The sequence below is a fragment of the Petaurus breviceps genome, unplaced genomic scaffold, assembly GCF_028583685.1.
Source record: "Petaurus breviceps papuanus isolate PSGF00001 unplaced genomic scaffold, PetGlider_PUasm1.0 90444, whole genome shotgun sequence".
NCBI lineage: Eukaryota > Metazoa > Chordata > Mammalia > Diprotodontia > Petauridae > Petaurus > Petaurus breviceps.
Window position 1 is genome coordinate 200,323 of NW_027187256.1, and position 7,735 is coordinate 208,057.

At 37.2% G+C, this 7,735-nt stretch overlaps 1 long non-coding RNA gene across 1 annotated transcript; it reads right to left on the reverse strand.

The window, feature by feature from the left end:
* Positions 1 to 5,085: 5,085 nt before the first annotated feature.
* Positions 5,086 to 6,300, reverse strand: LOC138177572 (uncharacterized). Its single transcript, XR_011172548.1, has 2 exons — positions 5,923 to 6,300; positions 5,086 to 5,598 (listed from the first exon to the last, which is right to left on the reverse strand). It is a non-coding gene; the product is annotated as an uncharacterized lncRNA (long non-coding RNA).
* Between the last annotated feature and the right edge of the window lie 1,435 nt (positions 6,301 to 7,735).

Below are 7,735 nucleotides of genomic sequence, written 5' to 3' on the forward strand. Positions count from 1 at the left end.
AGCCTGTGGGTTGCTTGTTTGATACCAAGTTGTACATCATAGATGCTTAGTAAATATTTGCTGAATGAATGAATGAACCAAAATAGGCAACCTTACTCTTGCAGATAACCTGCTACATTTGACTAATTATAGGAATTTAGAGCTCTCCTGTCACAGATAATGAGTTCATTAAAAAAAAAGACAGGAAAAAGGTGTCTACATTCAAATAATCAGGGAGAGAAGGGAAAAGAGAAAAAATGAGATGAGTGGTGATATGAGAGGAGAAAAAAGAGAAAAGAGTAAAGGAGATGGGAGAGAAGAATTGCTACACTAGGATGTATATATAAATGGCTACAGTAAGGAGTAACGAGATTGAACCTCTTGTAAGGGGTGGGAGGACAGTTTGGCTGTAGAACTTAGACAGAAAACTACTTGTTTTTGTCTTTATACCCTACCTTACAGCACAGTGCCTGAGAGTTGGTCAATAGTCACTTAATAAACACATCACATGTGTATTCCAACACATCACATGTGTAGTGACAATGTGATATTCACAGTGCCTATGGCGGTTATGAATATGCCAGCATAATTCTGAATTGCAAAATATAACAGACTCCACATGGAAGAAACAACCAAAACATTCATTCAAACACCAGAAAGTCAAATCCTAATACTAGAGAGCCAAATCCATCTTAACAACAAAGAAATCTATACACAATAACAATGCAGGGAGCACTGCCATCCCCAAGCCTTCCCCCTGTTAGGGCCTTCCCACAAACAAGCACTCACATATTGCTGTCTGATTCCTCTCTCTCCCTCATCTCTAACTGCTCTCACTCTCAGCTCTGACCAACTTCCTCTCAGTTCTGCTCCACCCTTCCTACTCCACCTGATCTGAAAGCTCCTCCCACTGCAGATTCATGTGACTCAAGCAAGTCACATGGGTCTATTAATGGATGGTAAAGATCTTCCCATTAAGCAAAAATACATTAACAATACAACATGCTTACTGTGTGCAACTAGGTGGGCCAGTGAATAGAGTGTTTGGCCTAGAGTCAGGAAGACCTGAGTTCAAATCTAGCTCAGACACTTACTAATTATGTGATCCTGGGCAGGCTACTCAGCTTCTGTTTGCCTCAATTTCCTCATTTGTAAAATGGGGATAATTCAGAACTGTTATGAGGATGAAATGAGATAATAAACATAAAGTACTTAACGTAGTGCCTGGCATATAATAAGCACTATATAAATGCCAGCTATTATCATCATAGAGTGGGACTTAGTAAATACTTTCTCATTGATTGAATTCCAAGTGAATCATTGTCATGCACTATAGAGGAAGCTATGGGGCACCATAGACAGAGTGCTGGATAGGCATCACAAAACCTGAGTTCAGATCCAGCTTCAGACACTATTAGTTGTGTAACTCTTGGCAAGTCACTTAACCTCCTTTTCCTCACAGAGAATGGCACCTATCTCACAGAGTTACTTTGGGGATCAGATGAGACAATATTTTAAAAAATGCTTAGCATAGTGCTGGACACATAGTAGGCATTATATAAATAAGTATTCCTCTCCCTATTCTTCTCTCCTCAGAAACTATGTTGTTGTTCATTTCTTAATTCAGTTAAGCAAGGATTTACTAAATGTTTCAGGTATGATATTATATGTTTTATTATATTCAACTGCCAAAATGTGAGCATAAAAAAGGAAAAAAGTAGTCTTTGCATCCAGAGTCTACTATATACTTTTTGAAGCTTCTTACTTTTTACCATGACACATTACCATCACCACTACCTTTGTACTCTAATACTATGTCTATAGTCCTCAACTTGCTGTATCATCATTCACTGTCTCCTTATCTTACAAAATGCAATTACCATAAATGTACATGGAGCTTGGACCAGGTCTGCTGGTGCATCCATTCCACACATGAATGACCACAGCAAAGACAAAGCAGGTAAAAAACACATAAATCAAATTTCAATGGATTCCTATTTCTTTCAAAGGCTGACTGTGCAGTCTGATTTTGAAGTATTTTTGATGGGTCTGATGGTTTCTGATGGCTATATGGCAATAGCATAAAAAATCTAAAATTTGGATAGTACCCTCTCTACCTTGGGAGTTGAGTCCAACTTTAACTTAAAGTTAAAAGTCAAGCAATACTTGGGGAAAGAAGCAAAAAAATAAAAACCAACAACAAAAGAAGCTGACGATTAAAAAGTTACTATGATGACAGAGGAGATCAAGACACAAATACAGAAGAAGACAATGGTGTCAAAGCAGTTACAAGCAAAGCCTTGAAGAAAAAAAATGAATTGAACACAAGCCCAATAAGAATTCCTGGAAGATCTTTAAAAAGCATTTTAGGGCGGCCAGGTAGCACAGCGAGTAAGAGCACTGGCTCCAGTGTTGGGATGACCTGGATCAAATACCGGGCTCAGAAACTTAACACCCACCCAGAAACACCTGGCCGTGTAACCTTGAGCAAGTTACTTTACCCCAATTGCTTAGGGGCGGCCAGGTGGCTCAGCGAGTAAGAGCACTGGCTCCAGTGTTGAGATGACCTGGATCAAATCCAGGCTCAGATACTCAGCACCACACCCAGAAATAACTGGCAGTGTAACTTTGAGCAAGTTACTTAATCCCGATTGCTTTAAAAAAAAAAAAAGCATTTAAAAAATCAAATTAGAGAAAATTGAGGGAAAATTTAGAAAAGAGGAAAATTTGAGAAAAGAAATTAAAGTAATTCAAGACAATTATGAAAAGTGAGTTAACATTTTGTTAAAAGAGGCACAAACATACTGAAGAAAATAACACCTTAAAAATAAAATTGACCAAATGTTAAGAGACAGAAAATGTCAAGGAAGAAAAGAATTCCTTAAAAATTAGAATTGACCAAATGGAAAAAGAGGCACAAAAGCTTATTGTAAAAAAAAAATTCTTTAAAAAGTGGAATTGGGGGCGGCCAGGTGGCTCAGCGAGTAAGAGCATCGGCTCCAGTGTCGGGATGACCTGGATCAAATCCGGGCTCAGATACTCAGCACCACACCCAGAAATAATAACTGGCCGTGTAACCTTGAGCAAGTTACTTAACCCCAATTGCTTTAAAAAAAAGTGGAATTGGGCAAGTGGAAATAAATGACTTCATGAGACATCAAGACAAAAAAAATGAAGTCAAAAGCATTAAAAAATAGGAAAAAAACTGTGAAATATCTCATCAGAAAAAAAGAACTGACCTGAAAATAGACCCAGAAGAAATGATTTAAGAATTATTGGGCTACCTGAAAAGCACAATCAAAGAAAGAGACTAAAAGTCATATTTTGAGAAGTTATCAAAGAAAACTGCCTTGATATTTTAGAACTACAGGGAAACATAGAAATAGAAAGAATCCACTGGTCACCTCCTGAAAGTTATCCCCAGATGAAAATTCCCATGAATATTCTACTCAAATTCCAGAACTCCCAGGTCAATTCAAATATCGTGGAGCCACTATCAGGATCACATACTATTTAGTGGCTTTCACATTAAAGCAATGCAGTTATTGGAATATGATGCTCTTGAGGTCAAAGGAGCTAGAATTACAGCTAGGGATAACCTACCCAGCAAAACTTTGTGTAATCCTTTGGAAGGAAATTGATATGTAATGAAATAGAGAACTTACAAGTATTCCTGATGAAAGGACCAGAGATGAATAGAAAATTTTATGTTCAAATACAAAAATTCAAGAAAAGCATAAAAAGCTAAACACAAAAGAAAGATCATAAGGGTTTTAACACGGTTAAGTGCTTACATTCTATATGGGAAGATGCTACTTGTAACTCTTAAGAGATTTATCATAATTAGGATAGTTAGGAATATACCTAAACAGAAGATATGAGTGAGAGTTGACTTAGATGGAATGATTTCAAAATAATAAGGGTTAGGAAAAAAGATGCTCTGCAGAAGGTGGGAAGGGAGAGGTAAAATGAGGAAAATTATCCTACATAAAAGGGCTATGGAAGGAATAGTTTTTAGAGTGGAAGGGAAAACAGAGAGTGGGCGATGCTTGAACCTCACTCTCATTGTAACTGATTCAAGGAGGGAGTGACATACACATTCAGTTGGGTATAGAAATCTATTTTACGAAACAGAGAATTAGGAGTGAAAAATATGTGAAGGGGTGGGGGTGATAGAATGGAGAGCAGATTATAGGAGGCATGATCAGAAGCAAATAGTTTTTTTTTTTTCAGAAGAGATTATAAAAAGAGAGAGAGTAAGATAAACATACAAATAAAAACAATGTTGGGAAATACATAGTAATCATAAATGTTAATGTGAATAGAATGAACTCACCCATAAAATGGAACCAGATAATTGAATGGGATTAGAAACCAGAATTCAACAATATGTTATTTATTTATTTATTTGTGTATTTATTTATTTATTTTAAGCAATTGGGGTTAAGTAACTTGCTCAAGGTTACATGGCCAGCTATTTCTGTGTGTGGTGGTAAGTATCTGAGCCCGTATTCGATCCCAGGTCATCCCGACCCTGGGGCCAGTGCTCTTACTCACTGAGCAACCTGGCCGCCTCTAAGCAATTGGGGCTAAATAACTTGCTCAAGGTTACATGGCCAGGCATTTCTGCGTGGGTGCTAAGTGTCTGAACCTGGATTCGATCCCAGGTCATCCCGACTCTGGCACCGGTGCTTTTACTTGCTGTGCTGCCTGGCCGCCCCTAACAATATGTTATTTATAAGATACACTTTTGCAACTGATAGACATACACAAAATAAAAATAAGGAACTGATTCAAAACCTATTATGCTTCAGCGAAGTTAAAAAAAAAAGCAGGAATAACAATCATAATCTCATAAAGCAAAAGTCAAAATCTAATAAAAGAGATAAGCAGGGAATTTACATTTTGCTAAAAAGTACCATAGACAATGAAGTAATATCAATACTAATACATGGAGGTGGCTAGCTGGCGCAGTGAGTAAGAGCGCCAGCCCAAGAGTTGGGAAGACCTAGGATCGGTTCCAGCCTCAGATACTTAACACCCACACCAAAAAAAAATGGCCGTGTAACCTTGGGCAAGTGTAATATAATACCAAAAGAAGGCAACTTCCCAGGTTCAAAATACCAGCATAGGTGCTCTCTATTTTATTCAGTAACAAACCCAGAACAGAGAAGATCAAAACATGACATCATTCAAAATACAGCATTTACTAAGTGTGATTAAATAATCTCCAAGGCCTACCCCACCCCAGGACTTTCCAATCATTCAATCAATTATAAAGTCTCTGTTCCAAATACTTCTCCACCCCTAGGCTATACCTTAATTAAGTCCACCACAAAGCCCCTCTTCTCAAATGGAGATTAGTTTCCAAACATAAGTAAAATACATTCATTTGCTCAACCATAGAACACAAAAAGGTCAAAAGTTCCCCACCCCTGGATCACAATTGAATCTACCCCAGAGTTACATCAAGTTTAAACACAGCACTTAATACCCAAATGGAGGTCTTTTCTTCATCTTGACACGAGGCAAGTTCTCAGCAATCTTAGTTCCTGGAGAGACAAGGCTTAGCAAGGCCATAAGATACATTGCCAGTCCCTTCATGAATTTATCCTCTGTCTGTAGAACAGCCCTAGAACCCCTGAACACATTAGCAAAGCCCTCTCCCAGGATTTCTGTAAACATACAACAAGAAAATCCTTCTTCAGGGCTTCTGAACCAACAGAAAGGCTCCCAGACCCCTGCAACAACAGCACTGTCCTTCACCAGTGGACAGTATTCATTCTGTCTGCCGGACAGTCTCCAGACCCCTGCAACAACAGTACTGTCCCTCACCAGTGGACAGTATTCACTCTCAGTACTGTCCCTCACCAGTGGACAGTATTCACTCTCTGTCTGCAGGACAGTCTCAGGCCTTCTTAACCAAATGCCAGGTTCCAGGACTTCTTCAACAGGACAGTCTTTCACCAGTGGACAAATCTGGCAAAATAACATCAAAACAGACAGACAAAGTACCAGCAAAACAGCCATGTCTCCTCAGTCCTTGGCAGCTCAGGGGGCAGGTCTCAAAAGTCCAGGGCAATTCAAAGCGGCCACCAGCAATCTCTTAGTCTCTCCCTCTCCACGAGGTGCTGCTTCCAAAAAGAACTTCCGCCTCTCTCTTGTGTCTCTCCAAATCTACGTCACCAGCTCCTCCCAGTCAGGACTTTCTTTTCACATCAAAAAGTCCATCCCACAGGTGGGATTAACAAACTCTGGGTTTTAATACAATCAATTTGAAAACCAAGCCCAATACAGGGGAATCTCCACATTCCATTACTATCACAGCAAGTTACTTAACCCCAATTGCTTTTTTAAAAAATATTAATATATGCAACAAATGGTAAAGCATCTAAATTCTTAAAAGTTAGTTACAGAAGAAAATAGCAAAATTATACTCCTGTGGAACCCAAATTGCCCCTCCCTAAACTAGATAAATCTAACCACAAAATAAATAAGAAGTTAAAGAGATTAATAAAATTTTAGAAAAATGTATATGATAGGCTTCTGTATAAAGGTGAATGGGAATAGAATGGAGTATGCATATTTTTTCTCAGCTATACATGGCATCTTCACAATAATTGACCATTTGTTATGGAATAAAAACCTTACAAACAAATATAGAAAAGTAGAAGTATTAAATGTAGCCTTTTCAGATCATGATAAAATTAGAATGACATTCAATAAAGGGCAAAGTAAACACAGGCTAAAATTAATTGGAAACTAAATAATCTAATTTTAAAGAATGAATAGGTCAAAGAACAAATCACAGAAACAATCCACAATGTCATTAAAGAGAATGATAAATATGAGACAATATACCAAAATTTGTGGAATTTAACCAAAACACTGTTTAGGAGAAATTTTATGTCTGAATTCTTACATCAATAAAATAGAGAAAGAGTAGATCAATGAATTAAGCATGCAACAACAAAAACACACTAAGAAAATAGCAAATTAAATTCCTCAATTAAATATCAAAATGGAAATCCTAAAATCAGAGGTGTTAATAAAACTGAAAATAAAAAGCATTGAACTAAAAAATAAAACAAGGAGTAATAAAAACCCAATAAACTAGACAAACTATTAAATAATTTTATTTTAAAAAAAGAAAAAAATTGCCAGTATCAAAAATGAAAAAGTGAATTCATTGTCAATAAAAAGAAATTTAAAACAATTATCAGGAACTATTTTCCTAATTATATGCCAATACATCTGACAATCTTAGTGAAATGGATAAATATTTACAAAAATATAAACTGTCCAGATTATTAGAAGAGGAAACAGAATACTTAAATAACCCTATCTTAGGAAAAGAGATTGAACAAGCCATCAATAAAGTCCCTATGAATAAAAGCATTGGCATCACTGCAAAGTTGACCTTCCTGAGAAGTCTGTGCATGGTGATTCCACTAGTATTTATCCTACTCAGGCTTCCATTCTGTGGAAAACATATCATTTCTCATACCTACTGTGAGTGCATGGGTGTTGTCCAGCTGACTTGTGCCAACATCAGGGTCAACATTATATTCGAACTGGGGAATATTTCTGTCTTATTTTTATATGTGGTTCTGCTTGCAGTTTCTTGTGTGATAATCATCCATGCTGTCTTCCTCCTTTCATCAAAGGATGCCTGCTTGAAAGACCTTAGTACTTGTGGTTCTCAATTCTGTGTCATCTTGTCCTTTTTCAATCTGCATTTTTTCTTTCCTTACCA